The sequence below is a fragment of the Microtus ochrogaster genome, unplaced genomic scaffold (assembly GCF_000317375.1).
Source record: "Microtus ochrogaster isolate Prairie Vole_2 unplaced genomic scaffold, MicOch1.0 UNK126, whole genome shotgun sequence".
NCBI lineage: Eukaryota > Metazoa > Chordata > Mammalia > Rodentia > Cricetidae > Microtus > Microtus ochrogaster.
In genome coordinates, this window is record NW_004949224.1 from 625,584 (window position 1) to 641,996 (window position 16,413).

Consider the following 16,413-nt stretch of genomic DNA (forward strand, 5'->3'; position numbering starts at 1 on the left):
CTCTGCCCGCAAGAGTGGAGCATTGTGTCTCTCTGAGGCGTCTGCCCCCGAGAGGAGAGCTGTCGAGTCTCTGAGCTCACTTCCTCTTCCTCCCAGCGTCTGCTCCTCCCACCTACGTTCTAACCTATCAGGTCAAGCAGCTTCTTTATTTAATCAACCAATGACCTTCCTCCTTCAGATCCTTGTATCCCTAACCTCTCCAAAGCCTTTATCTTAAAGGGGTATTGAATTTTGACAAGTGGTTTTTCAGCATCTAATGAAATCATCATATGTTTTTTTTCCTTCAGTTTATTTATATGATGGACTACATTGATAGATTTTTGTATGTTGAACAAGCCCTGCCTCTCTGAAATGAAGTCTACTTGATCATAATGTATAATTTTTTGGATGTGTTCTTGGATTCAGTTTGCCAGTATTTTATTGAGAATTTTTGCATCAATGTTCATGAGTGAGATTGGTCTGTAATTCTCTTTCTTGGTTAAGTCTTATTGTGTGGTTTTGGGATCAGAGTGACTGTAGCTTCATAAAAGGAGTTTGGCAATGACTCTTCTGTTTCTTAAGGTATTGTGAAATACCTTAAGGAGTATAGGTATCAGCTCTTCTTGGAAGTTCTGGTAGAATTCTGCATTGAAACCGTCTGGTCCTGGGCTGTTTTTGGTAGGGAGGTTTCTGATGACCGCTTCTAATTCCTCGCAACTTACAGTCTATTTAAACTGTTCACCTGGTCTTGATTTAATTTTGGTATATGGAACTTATCTAAAAAAGTGTCCATTTCTTTCACATTTTCCAATTTTGTGGCATACAGGCTTTTGTAGTAAATCTAAAGATTCTCTGAATTTCCTCTGTGTCTGTGGTTATGTCCCCTTTTTCATTTCTGATCTTGTTAATTTGCGTGTTCTCTCTCTGCCGTTTGATTAGTTTGTATAGGGGTTTGTCAATCTTGTTGATTTTCTCTAGGAACCAGCTTTTTGTTTTATTGATTCTTTGGATTGTTTTCTGTGTTTCTATTTTGTTGATTTCAGCCCTCAGTTTGATTATTTCCAGTCTTGTAATCCTCCTGGGTGAGACTGCTTTTTTCTTCTCTAGAGCTTTCAGGTGTGCTGTTAAGTATCTAATGTGTGCTTTCTCCATTTTCTTTATGTGGGCACTTAGTGCAATGAACTTTCCTCTTAGCACTCCTTTTGTAGTGTCCCATAGACTTGGGTATGATGTGTCTTTATTTTCATTGAATTCAAGGAAGACTTTAATTTCTTTATTTCTTCCTTGACCCAGGGGTGGTTCAGTAGTTGACTGTTCAGTTTCCATGAGTTTGTAGAATTTCTGGGGCTAGAATTGTTGTTGAATTCTAACTTTATTTCATGGTGATCCAATATTACACAGGTGGTTACTACAATTTCTTTGTATCTATGGATGTTTGCTTTGTTTGATCAATTTTTGAGAAGGCTCCAAGAGATCTTGAGAAGAAGGTATATTCTTTTATGTTTGGGTGGAATGTTCTATCTATGTCTGTTAAGTCCATTTGGTTTATTACTTCTGTTAGTTCTCTTATTGCTCTGTTAAGTTTCTGTCTGGTTGACCTGTCCTTTGGTGAGAGAAGAGTATTGAAATCACCCACTATTAGAGTGTGGGGTTTGACGTATGTTTTGAGTTCTTGTAATGTGTTTTTTACATATGTGGGTGCTTTTATATTTGGGGCATAGATATTCAATTGTTATTGTTATGAGTATAAAGTGTATAAACCTTTTCCCAACCCTTTACTATAAGGTAGTGTCTGTCTTTGAATTTGAGGTGTGTTTCTTGTAAACAGTAGAATGTTGGATCCTGATTTCGTATCCATTCTCTTAACCTGTGTCTTTTTATTGGTGAATTGATTCCATTGATATTAAGTGATATTAATGACCAGTGGTTGTTTACTCTGGTTATTTTTTCTGGTGGTAGTGTTTGTGTGTTTCCCTTCTTTGAGTTGTGCTGGTGGAGGGTTGTCAGATGCTTGGGTTATTATTGGTGTTGTTGGCTTCCTTGGTTTGTGATTTTCCTTCTAGTATTTTCTGTAAGGCTGTGTTTGTGGCTACGTATTGTTTAAATTTGTTCTTATCCTGGAATGTCTTGTTTTCTCCAATGATAGTGAATGCAAGCTTTGCTGGGTATAGTAGTCTGGGCTTTCATCTATGGTCTCTTAGTGTCTGTAGCACATGACCTTCTGGCTTTCATGGTTTCCAGTGAGAAGTCAGGTGTAATTCTGATAGGTTTCCCTTTATATGTTACTTGACCTTTTTCCCTTGCAGCTCTTAATTTTTGTTCTTTATACTGTATGCTTTGCATTTTGATTATTATATGGCTAGGGGATGCTTTTTTTTTTTTTTTGATCCAGTCATTTGGTGTTCTGTATGCTTCTTGTACCTTCATAGGAATATCCTTCTTTAGGTTGGGAAAGTTTTCTTCTATAATTTTGTTGAATATATTTTCTGGGCCTTGGAGCTGTAATTCTTCTCCTTCTTCTACCCTTATTATTCTTAGGTTTGGTCTTTTCATGGTGTCCCAGATTTCCTGGATGTTTTGTGTTAAGAATTTGTTGGATTTGCTCTTTTCTTTGATCAATGAGTTTATTTCCTCTATAGTATCTTCAATGTCTGAGATTCTTTCTTCTATCTCTTGTATACTTGTCTCTGTAGTTCCTGTTTGTTTACCCAGATTTTCCATATCCAGCCTTCCCTCGGTTTGTGTTTTTTTCATTAGCTCCATTTCATTTTTCAATTCTTGAACTGTTTCCCTTACCTGTTTGATTGTTTTTTTCTTGGTTTTCTTGGGTATCTTTGAGAGATTTATTCATTTCCTCTACCTTTTTGTTTGTCTGCCTATGGCTTTTTTGCCACCATCATAGGCCAAAGGTGCACACAGGGCTTCAGCCCCACCTGGCTAGGTTTTTTTTTTTTTCTTCACAAGGCCTCTGATTGAGTTTGGGCTTTTCCAATTGTAGCTCCTCTGAAACAGTCACCAGCTTCCTCCCAAACTCCAGAACTACCTGGGGTCCAAATGCCACAGGACTCACTCACTCTAGACTGGCCAGTTCTGCCATCAGGCAGTACCCCCCCCCACACACCACCACACATGTTTTCTCTGAATTACGAAGACAGCCATCCCCCCCCCCCAGTGCTTACGGGCTCTCCTTGAAACCCATTTTTGGATGCTGCCAAATTAGGTAGCTGGCTTGAGATCCAGTCAGGCTTTTACTGTTCTACACAGCAGCAGTCAGTCTCACACATTCATCAGCATTGTTGTAGATTTGGTAAGACAATTAATTCTTGAAGGAATTAGTTAAAAGGGAGTTTTTTACCACATTAAAAAATGGGGGAAACCATTAGAATGAAAGGATTTGGGTCTCTGTATGATAATATGGTAGACAGTTTCAAAATGGAATGATTAAATGAGAGGATATCTAATTTTGATGGGATCTATGTGATATCAATTGTAAATACTATCAGCTTTATCATTTTTGTCTTATCACTAAAAAAGTTGTTTTAATATGAATGCTAAGATACAGTTCTTAGAAAAACCTAATAAAACAGATCACAGAGATATTAAAATCCAGACCAAGGAATTTAAGGGAGAGCCATTCAACACTGGATTATAAAAATAGAGAGGAGCAGTCTAAAGTTTTCAAACAACCAACCTTAATAATATAACCAGTAACCTTACAGGAATCACCAGATGACAGAGGTTCTGTTACACCTAACTGGATTCCTATGCCAATGTTAGATTTAGGGAGAATCAAGGAAGCAATAGTCTCATATGGCATGCTGTGAAGCAAATGTTAAACTTGTGGTCAGTTTGTAATTATCCTTAAAGACTGGATAGAATTGGTTAAAGGTGTTTTAGAGCCTGGACCACAATTACAATGGAGTACCAGGTTCAAAGAGGTTAAGATTATTGAACAACGGCGTAAAGCTAGAGGTAGGGAAATCTCCCAAGATCAAATTTGTAGAAATAGGAGCGGCGGGCTGCGTCCCGGCACCCGGCCGCCCACATGGCTAGCTCTACCCGAAATAATTACACGGACACTGTGTTCATTTAATCACCGCTTGGCCCTTTAGCTCTAGCCCTTACTGGCTAATTCTGATATCCCGATCAACCCATCTCTAATAATCTGTGAGCACCGGTCTTAGTGAGCACCAGTCTTACCGGGAGTGTATCTTCCCAGGAGCGGGGAGCATGGCGTCTCTCTGAGGCATCTGCTCCCGAGAGCAGAGCTGTGGAGTCTGAGCTCACTTCCTCTTCCTCCCAGCATTCTGTTCTGTTTACTCCACCCACCTATGTTCTAAGCTATGAGCCCAAGCAGTTTGTTTATTACTTAACCAATGAAATCAACAGATTGATATATGACACTCCCACATCACAAATTCTTGGAGAAGGTTATGCTACTACAGAAAGGCAGGCTGTATATAATTTACCACACACTAGATTTATGCTGCACAGCACCATTGAATGTTTGGGACAGAATTGGAAAAATCGGAAAGAAAATTGAGTCATTTACTAAAGTTACACAGGACCCAATGGAAACCTTTATGGATTTCTTAACAAGACTGACTTCAGCAGTAAATAGAATGATACCAAATTCAGAAGCTAGACAAAGAATGATTGAATTTCTGGCTTTTGAAAATGCCAATTCTCTATACAAAAATATTAGGCCATTAAAAGCAAGGTCAATACCATTGGAGGAATGGATTCAAGATACAATTAATACTGAATCTCATGACCATGATGATGCATGGATAGAGATGGTTTTTAGAGGTTTGAGGAAAAATTGTACTTCAAACGTTGTAATTGTGACAAACAAGGTCACCTTAAAAGGGATTGTAGATGCTCCTAGAAATAATGTTTTTTCTAAGATTAATCCATCCAGAATGCCCTTCCCTTCTGGATTTTGCGGAGGGTGTGGCAAATGCAGGCATTGTACTAATGAAAGAGGTCAATGAGGAATATTCAAGGTTCTTTTGCTGTCACAAAACTCCCTGAGGGGCCTCTTGTATACCCCTATGCCTAATCAAGTTTAGTCACTTCCTGTCATCATAGAGGAAACTCATTCCCAGAGCAATGACAGAACCTAATGCCTACTGTAATAAACCATACTGCTCTGGATAATAAAACAGCTATCAAAGAGTGAACAAAAAATTTAGGTAAAACCATAAAGTGAGTATTTTGGAAAAACTTGAATAAATGAACAAAGCCCAAAATTAAAACTACAAATAAGTGACATCAATTTGCTGACTACAACAAAAATTATTACCTAGGAACCAATTCATTACATTTTGATGTTTCACCAGGCTTTTACACTAACTTCTAAATGTGTATGTGTGTGTGTGTGTACAAATGTCTATGTGTACACACACACACATATATGAAACTTGAGAGATGTGTTCAGATGTATTTACTTCAATATTCATGTCTTTATTTCAAAGAGGATGAAAACACTTGGATAAGGACATTACTGGTATTTATGTAAACTAACCAAACAAACAAAAAAGGGGGGCTAGAGATGACTTACTAGATAAAAGCGTTCACTCTCCAAACATGATAGCCTGGTGACCTGAGATCAATTCCTGGAATCAATTTTAATGAAGAAGGAGAGAATCCACTCCACAAAGGTGTCCTCTGAATTTTATATGAGCTCCAGGGCATGAGTGTCAGCTCTCAACACATATACACATCACATACAAACAACAACAATAATAAATAGAATTATTTTGGGGACAAGGTCTTAATATGTAGTTCTGGTTGGTCTTGAACTCAAAAATATACAACTGCTTTTGATTTTTGAGTGCTAAAATTAAATGCATATGCCACTGTACCCAGCTAATAAATAGTTTTAGAGGAAAAAAAACTTGTCAAAGACTGCAAATTTACACCACAAAAACATAAAATCTGTAAAGCATAATTTCAAATCAGCAACTGAGCTTTGTCCATCTCTGAAGAAATGAAACTTATAGCCAGAAGTGATGGCACAGGACCATAATCCTGGCATTCAGTAGGTTGAGGTACAAGACTTCAAGAAGTTTAAATGCAACAATAAGTTAAACACTGAGCCCTACGACAAAAGAATGGAGCTAAGGGAAAGGAGAGGAGAGGGAAGAAAAGAATAGGAGAAGAAGAGAGAAGGAAAGGGAAGAAGGGAGGGGAGGAGAAAATGAAAGAGAAAGGAAAGTAGAAAGGAAGAAAGAAATGCAAGTTAATAATATCATGGAGTTAAATTTAAGATGTTAATGAAAATGTTGAACAGTACAGCTTTATCAGATGTGTAGAAGTGAACTTGTACAAAGACCAAACTCCTGGGTCCGTAATGAGATGATCATGATAAGATTTATCTTTGCGGTATAGTACCGTTTCAAATTTAATTCACACAATTAATTCCACCTACATTTTACAATCAACTAATAAATATTAAATAGACTCTAGGAGCTTAGTAATTCTGGCAAGGTTTAATGGTAAACTGAGAAAATTCTAGAGACAAGCCTCAGTTTGAATCCTGGCTTTCCCATTTAGAGTAGACATTTGAATCTTAGTTAGCACCTAGAAGAGTTCATTTATATTCCCATACATCTTTATTTGTTGATACTAAATCTTAAGTGTTCAATATATTTTACTGCTACAGGAACCAAATATAATTAAAGTTTTTCTCAGGCCTACTATCTGTTACCACAGACTTGAACTATTCCAAGTTAGAAACTCTCCAGTATCAGAAAACAAAACTTGAATCCCATGCCTACTTAGTTTTGGATTTCACTTTATATACCATACATCTTAATGAAGTAGCGAAGGACCACATAGACCAGTCAGTACGATTAACAAAATTATGAAGATGTGAGTCTTTATGCACCCCTGCTACCCTATATCCTGAAAGGATGGAACGAAATAGCCTTAAGTGCTTCAGTGACTCTTACAAATTGAAACATTAAGATAGAATTCAAAATACTGGCTGACTACAGGGCAAATTACTTGGAGAAAGCTAAGGCATTGTGATATTTATATCAAGTACACAAATTTCAAGACTTACTGGGCCAAAAGAAACTGAATTAAGGGCAAGACCCCCTTAATTAGAACATAACTGTTCCAAATAAAGAAGTTAAGAAACACTGGCTACATAGAACTAAAATCCTTGAAAGGCTCAACTACCATGGCCCCAAAACTTTCAATTCTGGTTAAAAAGGTAGAAATCAGTATTGATTTTTTTTAAACATGAAAAAAAAGCTATGGCATTGTTGTAACTCCTGACATAAAAGTCACTTAAAAGCAAGATGTATGTCAGATCTTACTATGAGTATTAGAAAGCACCAGAGTCAATGAGAGCAATCAATAATGTAATCAATAAATAGGGGATGAAAAGATGCTTAGTTATTCCCCAAAATTACACATAAAGAAAAGACAACTTACATAAGGAGTAAATGTTACCCCGCCCAAAGAAGAATCAATAATTTCAAATACAAACAAAAGAATGGCATAAGGCATATTTATTTATTTAGTTTTTTTGAGACAGGGTTTCTCTGTGTAAAAGCCTTGGCTGTCCTAGAACTTACTCTACACCAGGCTGGCCTTGAACTCACAAAGATCTGCCTGTCTTTGCCTCCCAAGTGCTAAGATTAAAGGCATGCGCCATCATCAACAGGCTAGACACAATTGTTTTTTAAATGAGAAAAACAGAATTAAATATTCAAAGTAAAGATTTAGATGTGATTTTCAAGCTAACTTTCCAGAAGAAAGCTATAGTTTTTTAGATATATAAGCTCATGGAAGAATGTACTTTTGGACTACCTACCATGTGCCAGGTTATACTAAATATAGGAAAATCCTGCAGAACAAAACAGATGAATCACAGGTACACGAATGGAGTTTTACATTCTACACATGGTAACATAAAGTGTCATTTCTGAATTAGCAAACCAGGAAAGGGAGAATGTTGCAATGCTTAAGAGTAATCAGGGAAAAGTGACACCTTAGTAAAGAGCTAAGGGAGGCAGTCAGGCACCATCCACAGGTAAAAGTACTCCAGCACAAAGAACAGCTGTGGATGGATGTTCAAGCACAGAAAGGGGCGGGACCGTGGTGAGGAGAACAGGAGCAGGTCAATTCTTGAAGGGCTACTTTAAATTACTTCATTTTTATTCTGGGTGACAGGGAAAGGCACTGGAGGCTGTTTGCAAGGAGGGAATGACCTGTAACATTTAACCTGGCTGGCTGATTGGAGATGGGGGGAAACCAAGAAGCAGGAGCCCATTTATGAAGTATCTGTAGTAATCCAAGTGAAAGCTGATAGTAGGTAACTTCAACGGAGAAAGCAGCAGTGGTGATGCAGAGCACTTACTCCAATTCGGGCTGTACTCTGGAAGTAAGGACAGACAGAACGTGCCAACAACTTGGAAGTGGAGTGAGAGTGGGAAGAATGACTCGACAGCTCTTTGTCAAAGCACCTGGAAGGATGGAATAATGAAGGTGGAAGACTGTAGGCAATATGGCTTAAATGACAAGTGGGAGAGCTACTTATATCTGACACAAATATTCAGACAGACCTCAAGTGAAAAGTCTAAAGATTTAACAATTCGCAACGTACAGAATTAAATTGCTCTGATAAAATATTATATAAAATGGCTTACTTCTCATATATAGTTTTCCAATTTAAAATGCTAAGATTTTCTCTTAACTATCTAGTAAACTTTATCCATTATTTAATACACATGTTAAATGAGAGACAGGAAATCAATTATGGAGACAGAAATATATAAAACCCAAGAAAAATTATTAAGGTATGGATAGGGAAAGTATATAAAGCATCAAAACAAAGTCATTGTGAGTTTCGGGTTACAAAATGGAACACTGACATCATGGTATGTGCTATGTTTAAAAAAGGTCCTTAATGTGTAGCTGATGTTGCCTAGATCCAAAAGTAAAACCCACTGGATGGACAGGTCTCTTTAAATCCTATTCTGGCCAGCAGACAAGTGACTCTTCCAAGAAGATGGACCTATTCTCTGTCCCTCCACTCCAACATACGATGCACACAATACTACATTAATCTGCCTATGTCCATGAGTAAACAGGAAAAGAAACTGCTTGTTAAAAGAACACTGGCTCCTCACTTGGGTCCAGAAGGTAACTAAAAAGAATCAGTAGAAAATCCTAGCATCTCTGTCTTCATTTTGTACCTGCCTCTTTCTTTCAGTCTGTACACATATCAATCATTTAAAGCCTGTCTAAAATTGATAACTGATAAAAAGTGAATTTGTTATACGTTTCTCTAAGCAGCCTCATTCCCTTCCAAGGCTGAAAGCTCAAAGAGTAATTAAAGTATTTTACCATCAATGTATATGAAGTTCTGTTCCACCTCAGTCTGCCCTCGCTGTCCTAAACCTATAGACTAAACCTAGGACTATACGAACTGTGAAGCCTTACAGGTCACTCCAGGATAAAAACAGAGGCTGCTTCTCACTAGCAATAGGAAGTATCTGCTCAAATGATAAGGACTTCTCCAGAGTCCCTAACAGAAATGGAACAGACACATATAACCCACTAGAGTAGTTTGATCAAGAATACTGCTCTTACAGAGGACCTGAGTTAGGTTACCAGCACTCACACTGGGCAGGTCACAACCACCTCTAACTCCAGCTCCAGGGGACTTGATCCTCTTTTCTTGCATCTAAAGGTAACTGCAGACATGCATAAATTAAAAAAATCATTTTTAAAAATAAAATTTTATTCATCAGAGTTCCTCATCTAAAGCACAAAACATAGAGAAATGAATCGAGAATGTTTTTAAATTCTCAAAGTGATTATCTATAACTAGTAATATTTTAGAGACATAGGGAGAATTTAAGGTCATACACCAAGTAACAGAAATCCTAGCAGCACCTGGGAACTTATTAAGAAAAAACTTTCAGACTGCCACCCAGATACCTAGAATCAGAAACTCAGAAGTGGGGCCCAGCGTTTTGTGTATTAATAGGCTATCTAGATGATACTATGACGTGGAGAATTCTAGCTTAGAGCACTAAAGGCTCAGTTTTCTCAAGGAGTCAAATGAAAATGACTATTGGACTATATATATAATCCTTGAACACTGGAATCCTATTTTCCACCTTCTCTTGCCTTATATATTCGACATTTAACACATGGAGTTTTTGAGTAGTTAAGAAAAATCAGATGTTCCCACTTCCTGAGTTGCCCTACTTCTCACCACTATATGATAACAAATCATCAGTTTAATCTTTACCTTCCATCGTTGTCACCCATATTATATAAAAAGATGTTTTCCACTCAGAATATCATGTCATATCTTTTAGTATTAAATCTGTGGATGGTATGTCAAATCAAGTTTGGGAAAAAGTTTCATGTACCATGCCAACACTAGTCCCATCCCGGGCACACCTCTTTTCAGAAGGAGAGAGAACCTGAGCTGAAATAGCTATTCTATTTCAATGATTTGGGATATTTATTTAAATGATTAGTAAGGGATAGGAAATTATCTTTATTTTTACAATTGTTTTGGGGAATTAAACATCATCAAATCTACCAATGCCTGCCTTAAGTATCGGCAATAGTGCACTCCCTTTTCTAATTCCTTATTCTGACCATCGACTATGGCAGGGGGAAGAAGAATCTTAACATTAGTGAGTGCTACTCAACTGTCCGATGGGATGGCATGCCAGGCTAGCATCTTGTCTTCTACTGTCTTATCAGTTCAATACTACATTTCTCAGAAACTAATGTCAGCATGTTCACAATAGCTGCCTCATTCATGTAATGTGGCAATTTTCTGGCTAGCACTTATCTTTCAGATTATACTCCATCTCACACACAGAGAGTGTCTGTAGAAAATCAAGAGTAAAATTCGTTGAAACTTTGTCCCAAGCTGAAAACTATTTTTACAAGATTTCTGAGGTAGAAGCAACATACAGATTATATGGGGCCAAGGGGAAGGCAGAACAGAATATACAGAAAGAACATGGGTTTGAGAATATAGGACTTAATAAGATCAAGTATTTTTCAAAAACTTCTAAAATTACATTTTTTTAAAATTTTTTTATTTATTTAACTTTATTATGTTCGTTGGTGTGAAGGTGTCAGATCTCGTGGAACTACATTTTCAGACCGTTGTGAGCTGCCATGTGGGTGCTGGGAATTGAACCCAGGTCCTCTGGAAAAGCAGTCAGTGCTCTTAACCGCTGAGCCATCTCTCCAGCCCCTAAAATTACATTTTTTATGTATGTGCACAAATGGGTTTTGAGGTTATGTACACTGTCAAAGAACACTTTTCAGGAATTGGTTTTCTCCTTCCACCATGTAATTTCTGAGGAATGAATTCATGTTAGGAGGCCGGCCAGTAAGAGCTATCTAACCAGCCCTGAGCTGAAGTCTTAATTCAAGCTCACTTTATAAAACAGGACACGGTCTCTGTTCTGCTCTGTTTGGCTCAGCAGCACAAGAGGGTGGCCTGGCCCCATTCACGCCACAGTACTATTATACTATCTTATATTGTTGATATCTAAACTATATTATAACAAAAAGTCCTTGAGAATAAGCTTATATTTACACACACATTCAATATTCACTATACACAAGAATTATCTTAATATATCAGATTAACTTCCATTCTTTCATATAACCAAATTAACTTTATCAAATAACAAACATGATCTTGTCCAGTTCCGTTTTAGAATATTATAAAGGCAACTTGCTCTAAAGAAAATTTCCTGCTAGCACTTTAAAAACCATTTTCACTATTAGGACTCTGGATCATAGCTCCCCAAACCTTTATTAAGTTATAGGTTGTCTAATTTGATCATGGGGTGAGCTTACCACCTAAAACTGTACTTCAGTGTTTATCTGCTTGCCTGGCTATGTGTAAACTCCTGGAGAAGAAGAGCCATATCACACTCAAGGTTAGTTCCTTTGTTTTCATGGTGCTCGAGGTTAATTTAGGGCTCTGCAGTTGCAGTTGCTCTGCCCCTGAGCCTTGTTCAGTTTTTTTTTTACTGTTTATATTTATTATTGTTTGTGTGTGTGTTTGTGTGAACATCATATGTGTATCAGTGGTCATGGTGCCAGAAATGTATATAGGCTTTTTAAAAATTTATTTGTTTTTATTTCATGTGCACTGGTGTTTTGCCTTTATGTCTGTAGGAGGGTGTAACTCCTGGAAACAGAGTTACAGACAGTTTTGAGCTGCCATGTGGTTGCTGGGAATTGAACCTAGGTCCTCTGGAAAGGCTACCAGTGCTATTAACCACTGAACCATCTTTCCAAGGCCAGCCTTATTCAGTTTTATAATCACTGCATACAATAGTTGCACATAAATTTTTTAATCAACATTTATTGTGTACAATGATAAATTTCTGTGCTCTCCAAAATATCAGTTTTCAATTTGATAATATAATCAATCATGTTTATATCTCTGTTTATAAATAACTTAGTATGGGGTGGGTCATGACAATTTAAGAGATTATAGAAAAAAGTTCTGAGTTCCTAATTTAAATGCAATTTTATGTCACACGAAGCCAAATCTGAATTATTTTCTAAAAGAACAGAAAGAAACTTGTTATAGGAATGTAAAGAGGGTACTGCTTTTTGGTCTTGGCTCCATTCTAGAGATAACTACATAGGATACTGTTAACACACCCAGAGGCATGGATGATGAGAGAATAAAAAGAAAGAAGCTGCTACTCAGTCTGGAATGTCACCTTAAGATCACTGTTGAAATAAGAGCGGTGGAGCTGTGTCCCCTGCACCCGGCTGCCCACATGGCTAGCTTAGCTTATGCCCCGAAATAATTACACGGAAACTGTATTCTTTTAATCACTGCCTGACCCATTAGTTCCAGCCTCTTATTGGCTAGCTCTTACATATTGATCTAACCCATTTCTATTATTCTGTGTGACCCACAAGCTGGCTTACCAGGAATGATCTTAACCTGCATCTGCCTGGAGCAGGAGAATCATGGCGGCTCACTGACTCAACTTCTTTCTCCCAGCATCCTGTTCTGTTTTCTCCGCCTACCTAAGGGTTGGCCTATGAAATGGGCCTAGGCAGTTTCTTTATTAATAAGAAATCATTCCCACATCAGAACACAGGTGATAAGACAGGACAACTAACCAGAAAGACAAGTGAGCATGTATTACTGACAGCCCTGTGGAGCCACCACACTGCCACAGACTGTGGCATCTGATTTCTCACTTACATAGGAAACATCTTGTTGTTTGTTTGTTTTGTGAAGTTAGGAATATAACTCAACCTTGACTATATAATAAATTTAATTCCAGTCTGGAAAATGACTCAGAAACAAAGCGAAACAAAATAAAAAAGAGGTATGTATATGAGTGTGTACAAATGTGTGGGTGCACACACAAACCATCTATGCTAACCATGTCCAGTAAAATCACACGGAAGTATTCACACTCTAGAAGCAAAGAGGATGAGGTCCCAAGTCTTTGTTATAAACATCTATCATCTTTACAAACCAAAACGCAAAAGCAGGCTCCTTGTGGGAAAGCTGATTTCAGTGGCAGAACAAGCAAAGCACAAGATGAATCAGGAACAATTTATTCTGCCAGAAAGGAAATGGGAGCATGATCAAGGGGCATGGTAGCCAGTTTAAAGATGTTCCCCTGACTAAACTGGGGACATCTGAAATAGCACAATAAGTGAGATAGTAACAATTCACAACCTCTCACATAAAGTCAACACCATTTCATCTCTACTTTTAAATAAAAGGCGAGAAAAGAGAAGCAGTTTTCAATAAAACATCAACTTGTATATGCAGAGAGAAAATGTAAATAAATAATAACTGCTAATCATCATAAAAGTGGTTAACTGAGGTAGGAGTCATCAATGACACTAAGGTCAGCAAGTGAAGGTTTGATAAGAACTAAGATAATGGCACAATTTTGGAGTTTATTTCCACAGTTATATCGTGTTACATTCATTGCTAGTGACATGGCTTGGTACTGAGGGCCTCTGGATGAAATTCACTAAGAAGGGCATGGCATCTTTTCTTGATATTCCTGCCAGGAAGATATAACTTGCCTGGGGGACATGAAGTTCATAGTTCTAGGATGAGGATTATGCTAGAAAAATGTAGGCTTACAAATAGCATGAAATATCTCGGAGTAACTATAACCAAACAAGTGGAAGACTTGTATGACAAGAACTTTAAATCTTTGAAGAAAGAAATTGAAGAAGACATCATAAAGTGGAAAGATATCCCATGCTCTTGGGTAGGCAGAATTAACATAGTAAAAATGGTGATCTTATCAAAAACAATCTACAGATTCAACGCAATGCCCATCAAAATCCCAGCAAAATTCTTCAAAGACCTTGAAAGAACAGTACTCAACTTTGTATGGAAAAGAAAAAACCCAGGGTAGCCGAAACAATCCTGTACAATAAAATAACTTCTGGAGGCATCACAATCCCAGACTCCAAACTCTACTGCAGAGCTACAGTTACTGAAAACAGCCTGATATTGGCATAAGAACAGACAGGAAGACCAATGGAACCAAATAGAAGACCCGGATATCAATCCACACATCTTCAAACATCTGATCTTTGATATAGAAGCAATAAAATATCAAATGGAAAAAAGAAAGCATATTTAACAAGTTGTGCTGACATAACTGCATATAAACATGTAGAAGAATGAAAATAGACCCATATCTATCACCATGCACAAAACTCAAGTCCAAATGGATCAAAGAGCTCAACATAAAGCCAGCTACACTGAACCTTATAGAAGAGAAAGTGGGAAATACACTTGAATGCATTGGCACAGGAGACCACTTCCTAAATATAACCCCAGCAGCACAGACACTGAGAGAAACAATTAATAAATGGGACCTCCTGAAACTGAAAAGCTTCTGTAAAGCAAAGGACATGGTCAACAAGATAAAACGACAGCCTACAAAATGGGAAAAGATCTTCACTAACCCCATATCAGACAGAGGTCTAATTTCTAAAATATACAAAGAACTCAAGAAATTGGTCACCAAAAGAACACATAATCCAATAAAAAAAAAAATGGGAGTACAGACCTAAAGAGAGAACTCTCAACAGAGGAATCTAAAATAGCTGAAAGACACTTAAGGAAATGTTCAACATCCCTAGTCATCAGGGAAATGCAAATCAAAACAACTCTGAGATTCCATCTTACACCTGTAAGAATGGCCAGGATCAAAAACACTGATGACAACTTACGCTGAAGAGGTTGTTGAGAAAAGGGAACACTTCTGCATTGCTGGTGGGACTGCAAGCTGGTATAACCCCTTTGGATGTCAGTGTGGCGATTTCTCAGAAAATTAGGAAACAACCTTCCTCAAGACACAGTATTACCACTTTTTGGTATATATCCAAAAGATGCTCAATTGTGCCACAAGGACATGTGCTCAATCAACTACGTTCATAGCAGCTTTGTTTGTCATAGGCAGAACCTAGAAACAACCCAAATGCCCCTCAACCGAAGAATGGATAAGAAAAATGTGGTACATTTACACAATGGATATTACACAGCAGAAAAAAATAACGACATCTTGAATTTTGCAGGAAAATGGATGGAGTTAGAAAACATCATTTTGAGTGAGGTAACCCAGACACAGAAAGACAATTATCAATGTACTCACTCATAGATGGTTTTTAAACATAAAGCAAAGAAAGCCAGCCTATACACCATAACTCAAGAGAACTTACACAACAATGAGGACCCTAAGAGAGACTCACATAGATCTAATCTACATGGGAAGTAGAAAGTAGAAAAAGACAAGATCTCCTGAGTAAATTGGGAGCATAGGGACCTTGAGTGAGGACTGAAGGGGTAGGGGAGAAGCAAAGAGGGGAGCAGAGAAAAATGTAGAGCTCAATAAATATCAATTAGAAAGTATTAAAAAAGAGAGAAAATGTAGGCTTATACTTGACAAAACTGCCAGACATGGAATATGAGGAAACTGAGGCCAAACATGTCTGAAAAAAGTTAACATAGTGTTTATTCTTGAAGGGGCAGTATCAGGATTGCATAACAGGGCTTTGTTTTTAGAAACCAGACACTGTAGTGTTGCAGGGTAAAGACACACATGTTTGAAGCTTCCTCAAAATGCTGCAAAAGACTTATAAAACTGTATGTGTTGAATGTATATATTTATGCATGGAGAATGAAATGGTAAGCAATTAAAGAAATTAGCAGAACGTTAACAGTGAAAGAAATCCAAATGAAGATATACAATTGCAGATCTTTGTGTTGCTAGCATCTTATGAATTTGAAATGACTTCTAATTCAAGTAATATGAAATCATTTCAAAATTATTGTTAAAATTTTGAAAGATATTGTAATGTAGAATACCTGGTGGTAGAAAAGAATGGGATCCAGCTATCATTGTCTAAGACCAA

General features: G+C 37.5%; 1 protein-coding gene across 7 annotated transcripts in view; it reads right to left on the minus strand.

Annotated features, from left to right (window-relative positions):
- The window catches only part of Ankib1 (ankyrin repeat and IBR domain containing 1), a 112,082-nt gene that overhangs the window by 92,730 nt on the left and 2,939 nt on the right, over positions 1-16,413 (minus strand). The window contains exon 1 of one of the 7 annotated variants that reach the window (XM_013355412.2): positions 5,543-6,114. The exons of the other annotated variants lie outside the window; for them this stretch is intronic. The gene's annotated coding sequence lies outside the window, so the exon portion shown is untranslated. Of the gene's footprint in view, positions 1-5,542; positions 6,115-16,413 lie in introns of those variants that run through there. 7 annotated transcript variants of the gene reach the window in all.